Below are 15824 nucleotides of genomic sequence, written 5' to 3' on the forward strand. Positions count from 1 at the left end.
TTCTAGTGTGTAATTATGTAGCCTGGTTCAATTTTCTCTTGAAATACAACACTGCAGGTACTGATGCATCCAAATTTTTCATTGGCCTCAAATACAGAAAACTTATGTTAGTTTGCCAGAATATACTGAAAATATTCATATTCGTCTATAGTTATGCTTATTCTGAAAGCCATTACGGCAACTAGAACACCATCCAGTTATAGACAGAGAATAAGTAATAAATAGATAAGTTTTGTTCTCTTTAAAGTTACAGTTAATAAAATAAGTGTGACCCTGATATTTACTTGTAAAAATCTGCAGCCTGAGGAATGGAAGTATCGTAATTCTGGCGATGCTGGTCTGCAAAATCGCACAATTCTTTTGCGGCAGTAAGGCATTTACTAGAATAAGTAGGGTCAGCACTCTTGGTGGGAAAGAAAGAATTTATTAAATTAGTTTTTGCAAACTAAATCTGATAATTTTTTTTAAAACTAATATAAATATAATCAAACTAAATATGTATACAGTAATGTGATATGGAAAAATATTCAGTTTTTATAGGAAAATTGTGAAAATTTATTCCTGCAATTGACTGTCCCTTTCCTTTAGTTTTACATTTTTCTAATTTTAATTTTTCATTGAAAATCATAATTGTTGTCAAGTCTCCTTTTACCTTAAAGACAATTGATGCTGCAGCTAATGCGGCTGCGGTTTCACCTGCCAAGTCTGACCCTGTCGGTGGATAATTTTGTTAGATTATGGAACTACTATTGTACCTAGAGAGTGCTCAAGGTGTTTTAAAAGCAGTCGTCTGCTTTTTTTCTAACCCAGAATCAAGGAAGACCAGAAAAAGAAAGAAGGGAAAATGCTCAACAAAGAAGGGTCAAGAGACCTTCAGCTTTATAAAAGATCTAAGTTTATAAGTGAAGGAAACAGAAATGGGAAAAGAATTACAAACAGTATGGATATGGATGTCCATTATCCATCTCTGTTTCAATTGGAAAAGGCATGTGTTATGCATGAAACTTTGATATACTCGTACATATAAAATGAAAATTTTCAGGATATTGAGTCCCATCAATAGGTTACATTCATGGAAAAAACATCTTGAATAATTCCATCAGTTATTTACTTCTAACACTCATCATTTATTACTTTGATAAGTACTTTAAAGTACAGTACAGTATTACCTTATGTGGATATATAAGCGTTCATTATTACTGTTGTATTTTTGTACACTTTTAGTGTTCAACAATCTAACCATTGATATCATTAAAATATTCTGATAGAATTTACTAATGACATGTGTTATGAAATAGTTTGTACATATTGGCAGTAAGTTTGATATACTACTGGTCATTTGACCTGTAAATTCAAGCAGCATTGGGTACGATTAGTACTTGAAGGGGTGACCCTCAATAGAAGCTGTATTCCAACACCAAATGACCCCCTTGAGCATCCATTAATCTAATTTTGGAGCAAACCACATTCAATGAATTACTTACTGAAAAGTGAAAAAGCAAACATCACAACATTTCCTCAGAGAAGTATAGAAATATGATGGAAAATCAGCATATGTTTTTTTCTCTAGTGGTTGGCACCTGAAGAGTAAATGCTTCAGATTTTAAGGGGTAAGATTGTTAGCCCTACATCTTTTTTCTTTAACCTAGAAGAACTGTTACCCATTCCCAGACCACTTAAGATCTTAAACCTGGAAAAGTGAGGAGGTGGGGTTTCATATATATATATAGTACATATGTATATCTATCTATCTATCTATCTATCATCATCATCATCATCTCCTCCTACGCCTGTTAATGCAAAGGGCCTTGGTTAGATTTTGCCAGTCATCTCTATCTTGAGCTTTTAATTCGGTACTTCTCCATTTAACATCATCTACTACACCCTTTGAATATATATATATATATATATATATATATATATATATATATATATATATACATACACACACATATACCAAGGCATTTCCCCCAATTTGGGGGGTAACCGACATAAAACAAATGAAACAGAAAAGGGGACCTCTCCTCTCAATACTCCTCCCAGCCTGACAAGGGACTCAACTGAGTTCGGCTGGTACTGCTAGGGGTGCCACAGCCCACCTCCCCCGTTATCCACCACAGATGAAGCTTCATAACGCTGAATCCCCTACTGCTCCTACCTCCACGGTCTTCCAAGGCATCGGAGGAAGCAGCAGAGCCTACCGGAACTGCGTCACAATCGCTCGCCATTCATTCCTATTTCTAGCACGCTCTCTTGCCTCTCTCACATCTATCCTCCTATAACCCAGAGCTTCCTTCACTCCATCCATCCACCCAAACCTTGGCCTTCCTCTTGTACTTCTCCCATCAACTCTTGCATTCATCACCTTCTTTAGCAGACAGCCATTTTCCATTCTCTCAACATGGCCAAACCACCTCAACACATTCATATCCACTCTAGCTGCTAACTCATTTCTTACACCCGTTCTCACCCTCACTACTACGTTCCTAACCCTATCTACTCGAGATACACCAGTCATACTCCTTAGACATTTCATCTCAAACACACTCAATTTCTGTCTCTCCGTCACTTTCCTTCCCCACAACTCCGATCCATACATCACAGTTGGCACAATCACTTTCTCATACAGAACTCTCTTTATATTCATGCCCAACCCTTTATTTTTAAACATAAAACTTACCCGCTGGTTATATAATAATGGCTAGCGTTCCTGACGCCTCGACAGAACTAATTCAAAACTCGCGGCTAACGCAGGTATGTCAGGTGTACACTAGTGTCCTGGTGGACTACAGGTAGAACTACCCCCACTTCATCAGATTTTTCCTGCCAGTCGTGCTGGTCGAAACGTTGAAAATTCACTCGCTTATTTACATTCAATTGGACGGTTTATTTGGTGATGTACTCTGTCTTTTTGTTTTGGCTTTCGCTTTGGAGTTTTTCCTTTTCAAATATTCTTGAAATCTTTATTACTGTGAGGTCATTTAGTTATTTTGACCTTTTGTTATTGTTTAATTTTCTCTGTCACTTTTCAATATGGCCGACCCCTCCCCTTTATATAGGAAGTGTAGCAAAGGTTGTCAGACTCGACTTCCTAAAGGTTCTGTTGATCCGCACACGATTTGTGTTGAATGTAGAGGAAAATCGTGTGCTTATGGGGATCGGTGTGAAGAATGTTCTTCGTTAACGGAAAGTCAGTGGGTAGCTTACGAGCGTTATACTCAGAAATTAGAGAAAGATAGAATTAGGAAAGAAAGGATTAGACGTAGCTCTCTCCTTTCTGTGGATTTATCTAGCTCTGATGTAATTAATCCTTTTACAGTGAGCCCTCGTTTGTCGTGGTAGATAGGTTCCAGACCCGACCGCGATAGGTGAAAATCCGCGAAGTAGTGACACCATATTTACATATTCATTTAACATGTATATTCAGACTTTTAAAACCTTCCCTTGTACAAAGTACTGTTAACAACTACCCTTTAATGTACAGAACACTTAAGGGATTTCGACGAAGGAAAAATCTATTTCTGGGCGAGAGACCCGTGTCGCCCAGTGAAATGCTCCAAATGCACCATTTCTAAGGTATATAACTGCTATAAATTACCAGAGAAAAAATTGCATGGGAATGCCAGGTTGAACCCAGCTCGCTCACCTGTATAAGGTGTCGGTATAATACTGGGGCGCGATAAATCACAACCAGAGGACTCGCACCATTTAGATATCTCCTGTCAAAATCCCCGAACAGCGAGGTGCCGTTCTACCTCGTACTACTACTAGACAACCCACGCCAGTGACGTCACTCCTTATATCACCCCAGATTGGGGCCCAATTAGGGAGGGACGAGTGGGTTCACTGGGCGACACGGGTCTCTCGCCCAGAAATAGATTTTTCCTTCGTCAAAATCCCTTTTCTGGGCTCCGACCCGTGTCGCCCAGTGAAATCGTACCAGAGAATGGGGACCCAATAAGGCTAACTACCTGAAGGGAATAACACAAAATTAATATAGCTGATGAATTTTAATATAAAAAAAGAGGGATATAGAAACCCGCAAAATAGATCAACACGTAAATGACAGAGACAATTAGACATGATACATAATCAAAATGAAACCTGAAGGGAAAGTCAACTGGTATGAATAATGTTAATACAGCTTGGTAAGCAAAATGCAGTAAAGCATACAATCATAGATATAAATAATTAACATAACAAAGGAACATCAGCTCGGGGATTCCAAAAACAAGTGAGATCAAAATAATTCGTGAAATCGATCAATTGAATAATAAATAATACATCATGGTAAATAAAACAGGTAGAAACAACAGGTAAGCCAGGCAGGAGGGAAAGAGGACAGAGCAAGACGTTGTGATTAGGACTCAGTACCCTCGGGAGGAACTACATTCCCCGCAGCTACTGTGGCAAATCTAAGAGCTTTTAAAGGTTTTAGGTAGTGGCGTTTGAAAACTTTAGGGGACTTCCAACCCGTATATTTTGAGAGCTCATCAAATTTCATATGATGGAAAAAATTAATTGAGGTAGCCACAGCTCGGATATCATGGACATGTGGGAATGATTAAGGATTAGCTTGTTTAATAAAATAAAGAATTTGTTGCCTGATTCCCTTAAGGGTAATAGTTCCTCCGTGCTCTCTAATAAATAAGGGCCCTGTGGTTGTAGTGGAAGTTCTACTTAAGTAGGATTTCAGGGTGGTAACTGGGCACAGGGATGGATCCCTAGGAAGTGGAACAATCTTCCAGGGGGACCACCTGTTCTGGGGATCCTCATTTTTAGCCAGGAACACTTTGTTAGGGGAGAGAAGGACCTCGCCTGAAGAGAGAAACTCTATATGACCTGGGTCTCTAGCCAAAGCTGACAATTCCGAGATTCTGGAGCCAGAGGCGAGGCTCAAAAGGAAAAGTGACTTTCTTAATAATGCCATATAGTTACAGGATTCATTTGGAGTGTCAGAGGCCAGCTTAAGAACATCGTTTAAAAACCAGGAAAATGCGCTAGGGCGAGTGGAAGGTTTTAGCCTGGCACAAGCTCTCGGAATGGATGAGAAATATGAATCCGTTAAATCAATGCCAAAACCAATATGGAAGATCTTTTTCAAGGCTGACTTAATTGTAGTAATGGTACTGGCTGCCAGGCCTGATTCGAAGAGAGTCCGGAAGAATGTCACAGTTAGGCTCATTGTCATTTTCTCAACCTGGGAATCTTTCAAGAACTTAGCTAATTTCTTGACAGCTGAGTCATATTGTCGGAGAGTAGATTCCCTTTTGTAGCTGGGGCATTCCGCCAACATTCATTGTCCCCCGGAAAGAGGAGGGAGGTTAAGTCGGTCTCCCTGAGTTGTGGTAAAGGCTTCTCATCTTTGATAGCCTGGAAGACCGACTCCAGAATCTTGGTCGCACATGGTGTAGGGGTTTGGTCGTCAGCCACAAACATAGTATACGAACTCTTGTGGGCCGTAAGCATGGTGTTCAAACATCCCCACTCATGGCAAAGGCGAACCAAGACAGACTGTGCCTGTTCCTTAGGAAAAATGACAGTTTCCTTTGGAACCTTATCTAAACAGATCAGAGCTTCTTCTGTGAGGCGAGCGTAGCCGGGGAAGGGGAATTCAAGACCCGGTGGGTAGAATTCGTAGTCCGTAAGAGGCCGTGTACCGAAACCCTCGATTGACAGCATACCCTCCGAAAAGGGGCCATGCAATGCTAACCTCCAAGGGTTATTCCTATTGAAAGGAGGAAGCTTGGAGGCGTCGGGAATGGGGTACTGCTGTTGAGGAGGTGGTAGCCGCGAACTCATGAGGCCTTGGACTAGGCTCTCCACAGAAGCTATCCTCTCGTGTGATTGCTTCGTATGAGACGATAGCATCGACTCAAAACGAGCAAACAGTTTGTCAGAAAACTCCTCCATGTTAAATGATCCCGCCTGGGGGGGAACAGGTGCCGGAACAGAGACTACTTCTTGAGAGGTTGAGGGCACAGCAATTGGGTCTTGAGAAACTCTGGTGGAGGAGGATTTAGCCTCCGAGGGTAACGATCTCGAAGGGTTGTGGTCTTGGGAAGATTTGTGAGTTCTATATAAAGGCTTGTGAGGAACCTTCACTTTGGGTGGAACGGGTCGGGAGCTGAGATCAGTCCCGGTTGCCTCAGGAAAACCGCGAAAAGAAGATTGGTCGGAAGTAGAAGAGAAAGCCGGGCTAGAGAGAGGAATCCTATCCCGGGAACCACCTGACTCACCTACGTCCCTACCTGCGTTGGGATCGTCCAGAGCCATGGGTTCCACATCAAGGTCGAGGGTAGCGACGTCCTCAGTTAGGGTGGCGCCCGTCTCCCCTTGGTCCGGGGCCAGAAGAAGAGATGCAATGCTCTCGATGATCGGGTCCGCTAGCGCTTTGGGGACCGCAGCTGATGTTTTAGCATTGGGGTAGAGGAGGGAACACCATTCCTCAGAAAGGATATACGGCTGTCTGGCCTTCACGTTGCGGGCGAACCCGCCAACCCAGATCTTGAGGGTAGCTCGGGCTGTTTCCGTTTCAAGCTGGGTGCTCTGAAAGAGAACAGACTATTAGTGAGTGATAAAAGTGCCAAAGAAAAAACTAAGAAGCCCAAGGACTTCGTAGGCACATATAAGGCATGCAGGAAGTCCATAGGACTGTGGCCTTACAGTCATAAAACAATAAAAGAGGACATTAAATGTGACTCCCCACAATTCTGTAATAAAGTAACTGCACTCACCGATTCAGATGTTAGAGTGGAAGCCAATTTTGTAGCAGACAGGACAGTTGTCCGGATGCCAAACAGCTAGGTCATCCACTTGAAGAGAGCAGTGAGCGTGCGAACGACACATATTATGGCCGCAGGGTTGGTGGAGAACAGGGACACATGCCGTCATCGCACAGCGGACAGTCTGTAAGATAAAAGATACATGAGTATCTTAAAGGAAAGCAATTAGGGGCCGAAGGTCCCAGTGCTTAAATATTATAAAAGTTACTATCATGGTATTAAAGTTGAATTATCCTGAATGAAAGCAAAAGAAGGGCACGGGGCCCAATTGCTGTAACTCTCTCTCTCTCTCTCTCTCTCTCTCTCTCTCTATATATATATATATATATATATATATATATATATATATATCCAACCCATGATAAAACTATTCATATAAATGCCTAAACATATGAATGAAGGCAAATAGGGGACCCTGGGGGGTCTGGGGGTTATAAGTCATATATCAAATAAATGATAAAAATTATTCATATGTAATGCCTTAATTTCTGGGCTCCGACCCGTGTCGCCCAGTGAAATGCTCCTTTAGCACACCATTTCTAAGGTATATAACTGCTATATATTACCAGAGAAAAAATTGCATAGGGATGCCAGGTTGAACCCAGCTCGCTCACCTATAAAAGGTGTCGATATATAATACTGGGGCGTGATAAATCACAACCAGAGGCCTCGCACCATTTAGATATCTCCTGTCAAAATCCCCGAACAGCGAGGTGCCGTTCCACCTCCCACTACTACAGTACCAACAATCCCACGCCAGTGACGACACTCCCTTTTTAGCACGCAATTATGTTAACCTTATTTACCTTGTGTGTATATTTACCGGTTTTTTTTTCTGGATTTACCTCAAGATGTCGGACTCCACTGTCCCTCCATCTAAGTTAAGTACCAGATCTATGAGTTTTGAGATTTTGGAGGGAGCCTTGCCCCTTTTTGTTTATAGTATTCAGTTTTATTATTCACGACCTTTCGTAGGTCTCTCAGATGGGCTCGGCTCCTTCTCTCTCTCTCTCTCTCTCTCTCTCTCTCTCTCTCTCTCTCTCTCTCTCTCTCTCTCTCTCTCTCTCTATCGTTCGTTCTTAGCGATTTTCAATAAGTCCTCCATACTGATTGTTTCTCGTTATGAACCTTACGGATATCCACGGTTTACACACCGTTTTAATTTTTATTGCCTGGTTTTTATGATAACAGTAATTACATATACGTGTGCGTATTTTCGGTAGGTTGGCATGCCTGATCGCCTTCGTCGTTCTATTTCACATTTTATTACTTAGTTTACTTACGTCCGCACGGCACGGACTTGCTTATCTTTTTAACGTCATTCGTTTGCTTGCATTAGCTCGAGGGGCTTTCATGAGTCAGATATTACATATTAGTTTTCATTTTGTTAGAACTTCACTGACCCTATGTTATGTTGGTAGCCCTGCCTACTCCCAGCGGCTCTATGTTACGTTGGTAGCCATGCCTACTCCCAGCGCCGTCAGGCTTGATTTCTCCTGTCTCGTGTTTGCTCCCTCGTTTGTTTTACGATTGATGTTCAACTATGTTGTTATTATTATCATCCAGCATGCCTTCCTACCTTATTTTACCCTGCGTTATGTTTATTATAGTGTTATTAGTCCTTCCGAGTGATCATATCAATCGTGGGTCTGGCAGGTTGGTATACCTGCTATCGCCCCACCCCTAGCCTCCTCCCGCCGTTACCCCACCCCAGGGTTCCCCCCCCCCTATCTCTCTCCGATCGAGTTTGAGTCACTTTATAGCGCAATGTACCCCTCCCGGGGGCATCCGCTTCACACGGGCGGTTCCCGTTGTTCTGTGAGGCTTATTATTCATTAACGTACATTACTTTTCCCCACTACTCTACCCGGTCGTAGTCGTTTTCTTTCCGTCGCTCGTTTGGCCGACGATCGGCGGGGAGTTTTCGATTCGTTCCGTGGTACCTTGTTATGTTATTTAATATTAAGTTGTGTACGGGCTTCTCCCTCTTGGTCCCGCACTTCACGGACCCTTTTAAGTCCCCCCCCCCCTCTGTCACGCACCTCACGGACCTCATATAGATATATATATATGTTTAAAGACTTCCTTTACAGGATCCCCGGGAGTAGCTTTTATTAATTTTTAGTTGAGCCCCGGAGCCAACGTTATTCATTATTACTTGGATTCCCTTTATATTTTAGTCACGTTTATCTATTATATACGATCTTAGTTCTCGACCTTGCCTTCCATGATATGATCACGACTACGGTCTGACTTAATTTAATTCATTAATTTAATTTAATTTAATAATTTTATAATCAAGTAAAGCTGTTATTTGATTTTTTAAACACCGGGGTCCCCTGGGGGGTCCCCTAATTTGCCTTCATTCAATTTTTAAGGCACTTACATATGAATAGTTTTTATCATTTATTTGATATATAAAGAAGATTTATATCATTATTTTGCTATTGATATTTAAGCAATCTGGACCTCACGGTCCCGATTTGCTTACATTCGATATACTTTGTGGCTATATATTAAAGATTTATATCATTATTTTGGTATTGATACTTGAGCTATCCGGACCCCACGGTCCCGATTTGCTTACACTCAAGACACTTTATGGCTATATATAAAAGACATGATATTGATATATAAATCTTCTATCATGATATTGATATCACTTAAGCACCCGAGGCTGAGCCCCTATTTGCTTTCCTTCAGGATTCCTAATGTATATATGGAAAAGATTTTTATCATGATATTGATAGATAAATCTTTATCATGATCTTGATATCATTCAAGCACCTGAGGCCCCCGAGCCCCTATTTGCTTTCATTCAGGGCTCCTGATGTATATATATACAAACATTTTTATCATCAGGATTCCTGATGTATATATATAAAACATTTTTCCCTCTCATTCAGGACTCCTGATTTATGTATATGGGTATATATATATATATATATATATATATATATATATATATATATATATATATATATATATATATATATAAAACATTTCTATCATGATATTGATATGTAAATTTTTTAGCACGATATGGCTATAATTTAAGAATTCGGGGCCCCGAGCCCCTATTTGCTTTCATTCAGGATTCCTGATGAATACATATAAATCATTTTTATCATGATATATATATATATATATATATATATATATATATATATATATATATATATATATTAAGCACTGGGGCCTCCAGGCCCCTAATTTGCTTTCCTTTAAGATACTCATGTATCTTTTTTTTTACAGACTGTATGCTGTGCATTGACTGCATGTGCCGCTGTCATCTTCCAACCCTGCGGCCATGACATGTGTCATTCACACGCCCACTGTTCTGTCCGAGTGGATGACTTAGCTGTATGGCATCCAGACGCTTGTGTAGTCTGCTACACAATGACCTCCGCTCTAACATCTGACTCGGTGAGTACATTTTCATTGATACAGACTTTAGGGAGTTAACATTAATTTTAAGGCCACTAGTCCTCTGGACTTCCCGCATGCCTTTCACTTAGCGTCTACGAAGTCCTTGGACTTCTTCACTTTCTTTGGCACAAATATCCCTCGCTAATAGTCTGTTCTCTTTCAGTGCTCCCAACTTGAGAAAGATACAGCTCGGGCTACCCTCAAGATCTGGATTGACGGGTTCGCCCGCAACCTGAAGGCCACACAGCCTTATATCCTCCTGGGAATGGTGTTCCCGTCTCTACCACATGCTAAAACTTCACCTGCGGTCCCCGAAGAATTGGCGAATCCTTTCATCGAGAGGTTCAAATCCCTTCTTCCAGCCACGAACCAAGAAGAGACGGGCGGCACCCTAACTGAAGACGTCTCTACCCTCAACCTCGATGTGGAATCCATGGCTCTTGACGATCCCGACGCAGGTAGGGACGTAGGTGAGTCAAGTGGTTCCCGGGCTAAGATTCCTATCCCTAGCCCGGCTTTCTCTTCTCCTTCAGAACACTCTTCTTTTCGAGGTTTTCCAGGGACAACCGGGACGGGTCTCAATCCCCGGTCTTTTATCCCCAAGGTGAAGGCTCATCGTAAGAATTTATATACGACCCACAAGTCTTCCAAGGAACACAAGTCTTCGAAATCATCAGCTTCGAAGGCTAAATCTCCCTCCACCAGAGTCTCTTAAGACCCAATTGCTGCGCCTTCAACCTCTCACGGAGTATCTCCGTTGTGGCACCTGTTTCCCCCCCAGCGGAATCATCTGGCCGGTGTATTTTCTGAGAAGATGTTTGCTCGTTTTGAGTCGATACTATCGTCTCATACGCGACAATCACAAGAGAGAATAGCTTCTATGAAGAGCCTAGTTAAGGGACTCATGCGCTCGGGGCTGCCACCGCCACAGCAGCAATACCCCATCCCCGATGCCTCCAAGCTTCCCCCTTTCAATAAGAATAACGCTTGGAGGTTGGCAGTGCGTGCCCCCTTCTCGGAGGGTATGTTGTCCATCGGAGATTTCGGTACCCGGCTTTTTACGGATTATGAATTCTACCCGCCGGGTCTTGAATTCCCCTTCCCCGGCTACGCTCGCCTCAAGGAAGTGGCTCTGATTTGATTGGTTAAGGGCCCAGAGGAAACTGTTAAATTTCCTAAAGAACAGGCACAGTCTGTCTTGGTCGGCATGTTCAATGAGCGGGATTGCTTGAACACTATGATTACGGCCTACAAACGTTCATATAATAAGTTTGTGGCCGACGACCAGACCCCTACCCCATGTGCGACCAAGATCATAGAGACGGTCTTTCAGCCTATCAAGGAAGAGAAGCCTTTACCTCACCTCACAGAGACCGACTTACCCTCCCTTCTCTTTCTGGGAGACGGTGAATGTTGGCGGAACGTCCCAGCTACCTTCTCGGTAGGTAAGTTGAGCCCGGACTGTGCCTCGACGCAGTTCAGCGAACGGCTTCCCAACTTCCTGGAGTCTCTCATTAAATTGGAATATGAATCGAGGTGTTGATTCAGCAGATCCCTTAATTCAGTTGCCCTTTCGGAATTGACTGTCGCCACTTACAACGAGGAGGACCTCCTAGGGTCCTCACTAAGTCACTTTTGCAAAACTTTATGGCTGACGCCTATGATTTTGCAAATGCCAGGACCCATCGTCGACGACACGTTCTATCCGAAGCCACGATTAGGGACGAACCTAATAGGCTTATCAAAGCTCCAGTCTGGGGTCCGGATCTTTTCAACCAGGGGACTTAGTTAACTCGGTCCTTAGCGAGGCAGCTAGAGCCAACCAAAACCTCAAGGTTAGGTGGGGCCTGGTTTCAAAGAGGAGATATGAGCCTACTAGTACCCCAATTCGAGGTAGGAAGAGATTGAGGCCCTTCCAATCTTCCCAATTCAGGCAACCTCTGCAAGTGGTTCAACCGGTCTCAGTTCACAAAAGAACTGCGTTCCTTCACAAAAGATCTGCTACTAAAGAATGCCATCCAAAGTATACGTCGCTTAAGATTTCACGGACGCTTGTTCAGTGTGCCAAAGAAAGGCTCAGACAAACGGAAAGTAATCCGGGATCTGTCTCGTTTAAATTCCTTCATTCGATGCAACAAATTCCATATGCTTACCGTCTCGCAGGTGTGGACCTTACTTCCCCGTGGGGCCGTCACCACCTCCATCGATCTTACAGATGCCTACTATCACGTTCCAATAGCAAGGCATTTTTGTCCTTTTTAGGCTTCAAGCTAGGCAAACAAGCCCATGCATTCAAACTGATGCTATTGGGGCTCAACATACCATGCAGAATCTTCACCAAATTAGCAGAGACAGTAATTCAAGAGCTCCGGACTCAGGGGATACAGGTAGTGGCCTATCTAGACGATTGGCTAGTCTGGTCAGACAATGCCCAGATTTCCCGCGTAGCAACGACAAAGTCCTCACCTTCCTTCGGCAACTGGGATCCCAAGTCAACCTCGGGAAATCCCGCCTGGTCCCGGAGACCAAGTTTCAATGGCTGGGACTACAAGGGGACCTGTGCTCCCATACGCTGTGCCTCCCCAAAGCCAAAAGGAAGGTGATAGGGAAGAACACAAACAAATTTCTCAGGGGAAAGTTGGCCTTCCGAAGAAGCCGAGAGTAGATCCTAGGTTCTTTACACTTCGCCTCTGTGACAGACATCATCCTGAGGTCCAAACTCAGGGACATAAACAGGGTGTGGCGCTCCAGAGCAACCGCAATACGCCGAGACAGACGTGCTCGCCTTTCCCCAACCCTGAGAAAAAGTCTGCAGACTTGGAAAGATCAAGAATCTTTCCAAGTCGGTTCCTTTACAACACAAGAAAGTCCAAGGGTTATGGTCACCGGTCTTTCAACAAATACACGTCAAAGTCCTAGAAATCGTGGCAGTCTTCCTCACTTTAAAACGTTTCACCCCAGCCAGGAATCTCCATATCAGACTGGTTCTCGACAGTGCAGGCATAGTACACTGCCTCAACAGAGAGGGCTTCTGATCAGCCCAGATAAACCATATCATGTTGAAGTTTTTTCCCATGGCGGCAATGCACAAGTGGCACCTGTCACCTGGACCCTCAGGCTTATGCCACAGACCCTATGATTCTAGATTGGAATACCTGGAAGAGGATTTATCTGTTTCCTCCGGTGAATCTCCCGCTGAAAGTTCTGCACAAACTCCGATCCGTCAAAGGTCGAGTGGCTCTCGTAGCCCCAACAGGCCCAAGAGCACTTGGTTCCCCTTGCTGCTAGAACTAGGTCTCCGCCCCCAGCGGATTCCCAATCCGGTGATAACAAAGACAGTGCAAACTCGCAACGTGTTCGCTTCCTCAAGAATTCTGAATGCCCTAACTTTATGGAGTTCTTGAAGTTCGCAGCCCAACGTGGTACAAACAGCTATTCTTTGAATACTATTTCCCTGGAATCTGACAAAAGGGACTCTACTCTCCGTCAATATGACTCAGCTATCAAGAAATTAGATGAATTCTTGAAAGATTCCCAAGTTGAGACAATGACGCTGAACCGAACTCTGACATTCTTCAGAACTCTCTTCGAATCTGCCCTGGCAGCCAATACTATTACTACAATCAAGTCAGACTTGGGAAAGATCTTCCATTTTGGTTTTGACATTGATCTAACGGATTCATATTTCTCATCCATTCCGAGAGCTTGTGCCAGGCTAAAACTTTCAACTCGCCCTAGCGCAGTTTCCTGGTTTTTGAACGCTGTTCTTAAGCTAGTCTCTGACACCCAAATTGGACCCTGTAACTATAGGGCATTATTAAGAAAGTCACTTTTTCTTTTGAGCCTCGCCTCGAGCTCCAGAATCTCAAAATTGTCAGCCTTATCTAGTGACCCTGGTCATATAAAGTTTCTCTCTTCGGGTGAGGTTCTTCTCTCTCCTAACAAAGTTTTCCTGGCTAAAAATAAAGAACCCCAAAACAGGTGGTCTCCCTGGAAGATTGTTCCACTTCCTCGGGATCCATCCCTGTGTCCAGTTACCCCCCTGAAAGCCTACTTAGGTAGAACTTCCACTACAACCACTGGGCCCTTGTTTATTAGAGAACACGGAGGAACTATTACCCTTAAGGGAATCATACAAATTCTTTATTTTATTAAACAAACTAATCCTGCATCATTCCCACTTGTCCATGATATTAGAGCTGTGGCTACCTCATTTAAATTTTTTCCACCTTATGAAATTTGATGAGCTCTCAAAATATACGGGTTGGAGGTCCCCTAAAGTTTTCAAGCGCCACTACCTAAAACCTTTAGAAGCTCTTAGATTTGCCACAGTAGCTGCAGGGAATATAGTTCCTCCTGAAGGTACTGAGTCCTAATCACAACGTCTTGCTCTGTCCTCTTTTCCTCCTGCCTGGCTTACCTGTTGTTCCTACCTGTTTTGTTACTAGACACCCTTATGGTGTATTATTTTATTATTCAATTGTTCAATTTCACGAATTGTTTTCATTACACTTGTTCTTAATCCCCGAGCTGATTTTATTTTGCGTTTTTGATTACCAAGCTGGATTCCCACTATTCATATCTGTTGCATTTTGCCTACGGGTTTCATTATTGATTGTTTCCCATGTCTTTTTATCACTGTTATATACATGTTGATCTAATTTTACGGGTTTCCACATCCCTCTTTTTTATATTAAACTCATCAGCTCTGTTATTTTGTGTAATTCTCTCTTCAGGTAGTTAGCCATATTGGGTCCCCATTCTCTGGTAAGATTTCACTGGGCGACACGGGTCGGAGCCCAGAAAAGGGATTTTGACGAAGGAAAAATCTATTTCTGGGCGAGAGACCCGTGTCGCCCAGTGAACCCACCCGTCCCTCCCTAATTGGGCCCCAATTTGGGGTGCTATAAGGAGTGACGTCACTGGCGTGGGATTGTTGGTACTGTAGTAGTGGGAGGTGGAACGGCACCTCGCTGTTCGGGGATTTTGACAGGAGATATCTAAATGGTGCGAGGCCTCTGGTTGTGATTTATCACGCCCCAGTATTTTATGTCGACACCTTTTATAGGTGAGCGAGCTGGGTTCAACCTGGCATCCCTATGCAATTTTTTCTCTGGTAATATATAGCAGTTATATACCTTAGAAATGGTGTGCTAAAGGAGCATTTCGCTGGGCGACACGGGTCTCTCGCCCAGAAATAGAATTTTCCTTCGTCAAAATCCCTTAATTGAATGGAGGCAAATTAGGGGACCCCCCAGGGGACCCCGGTGTTTAAAAAATCAAATAACAGCTTTACTTGATTATAAGATTATTAAATTAAATTAAATTAATGAATTAAATTAAGTCAAACCATAGTCGTGATCATATCATGGAAGGCAAGGTCGAGAACTAGGATCGTATGTAATAGATAAACGTGACTAAAATATAAAAGGAATCCAAGTAATAATAAATAACGTTGGCTCCGGGGCTCAACTAAAAAACTCGACTGAATGGTAATGAATAAAAGCTACTCCCGGGGACCCCGTAATGGAAGTCTTAAAACATATATATATATATATCTATATGAGGTCCGTGAGGTGCGTGACAGGGGAGGGGGGGATCTTAAAAGCG

At 43.0% G+C, this 15824-nt stretch overlaps 1 pseudogene; it reads right to left on the minus strand.

Annotated features, from left to right (window-relative positions):
* Positions 1-989, minus strand: part of LOC137628502 (endoglucanase E-4-like) — a 37354-nt pseudogene extending 36365 nt beyond the window's left edge.
* Between the last annotated feature and the right edge of the window lie 14835 nt (positions 990-15824).

This window comes from Palaemon carinicauda, chromosome 36 (genome assembly GCF_036898095.1).
Source record: "Palaemon carinicauda isolate YSFRI2023 chromosome 36, ASM3689809v2, whole genome shotgun sequence".
In the NCBI taxonomy this organism is placed as follows: domain Eukaryota; kingdom Metazoa; phylum Arthropoda; class Malacostraca; order Decapoda; family Palaemonidae; genus Palaemon; species Palaemon carinicauda.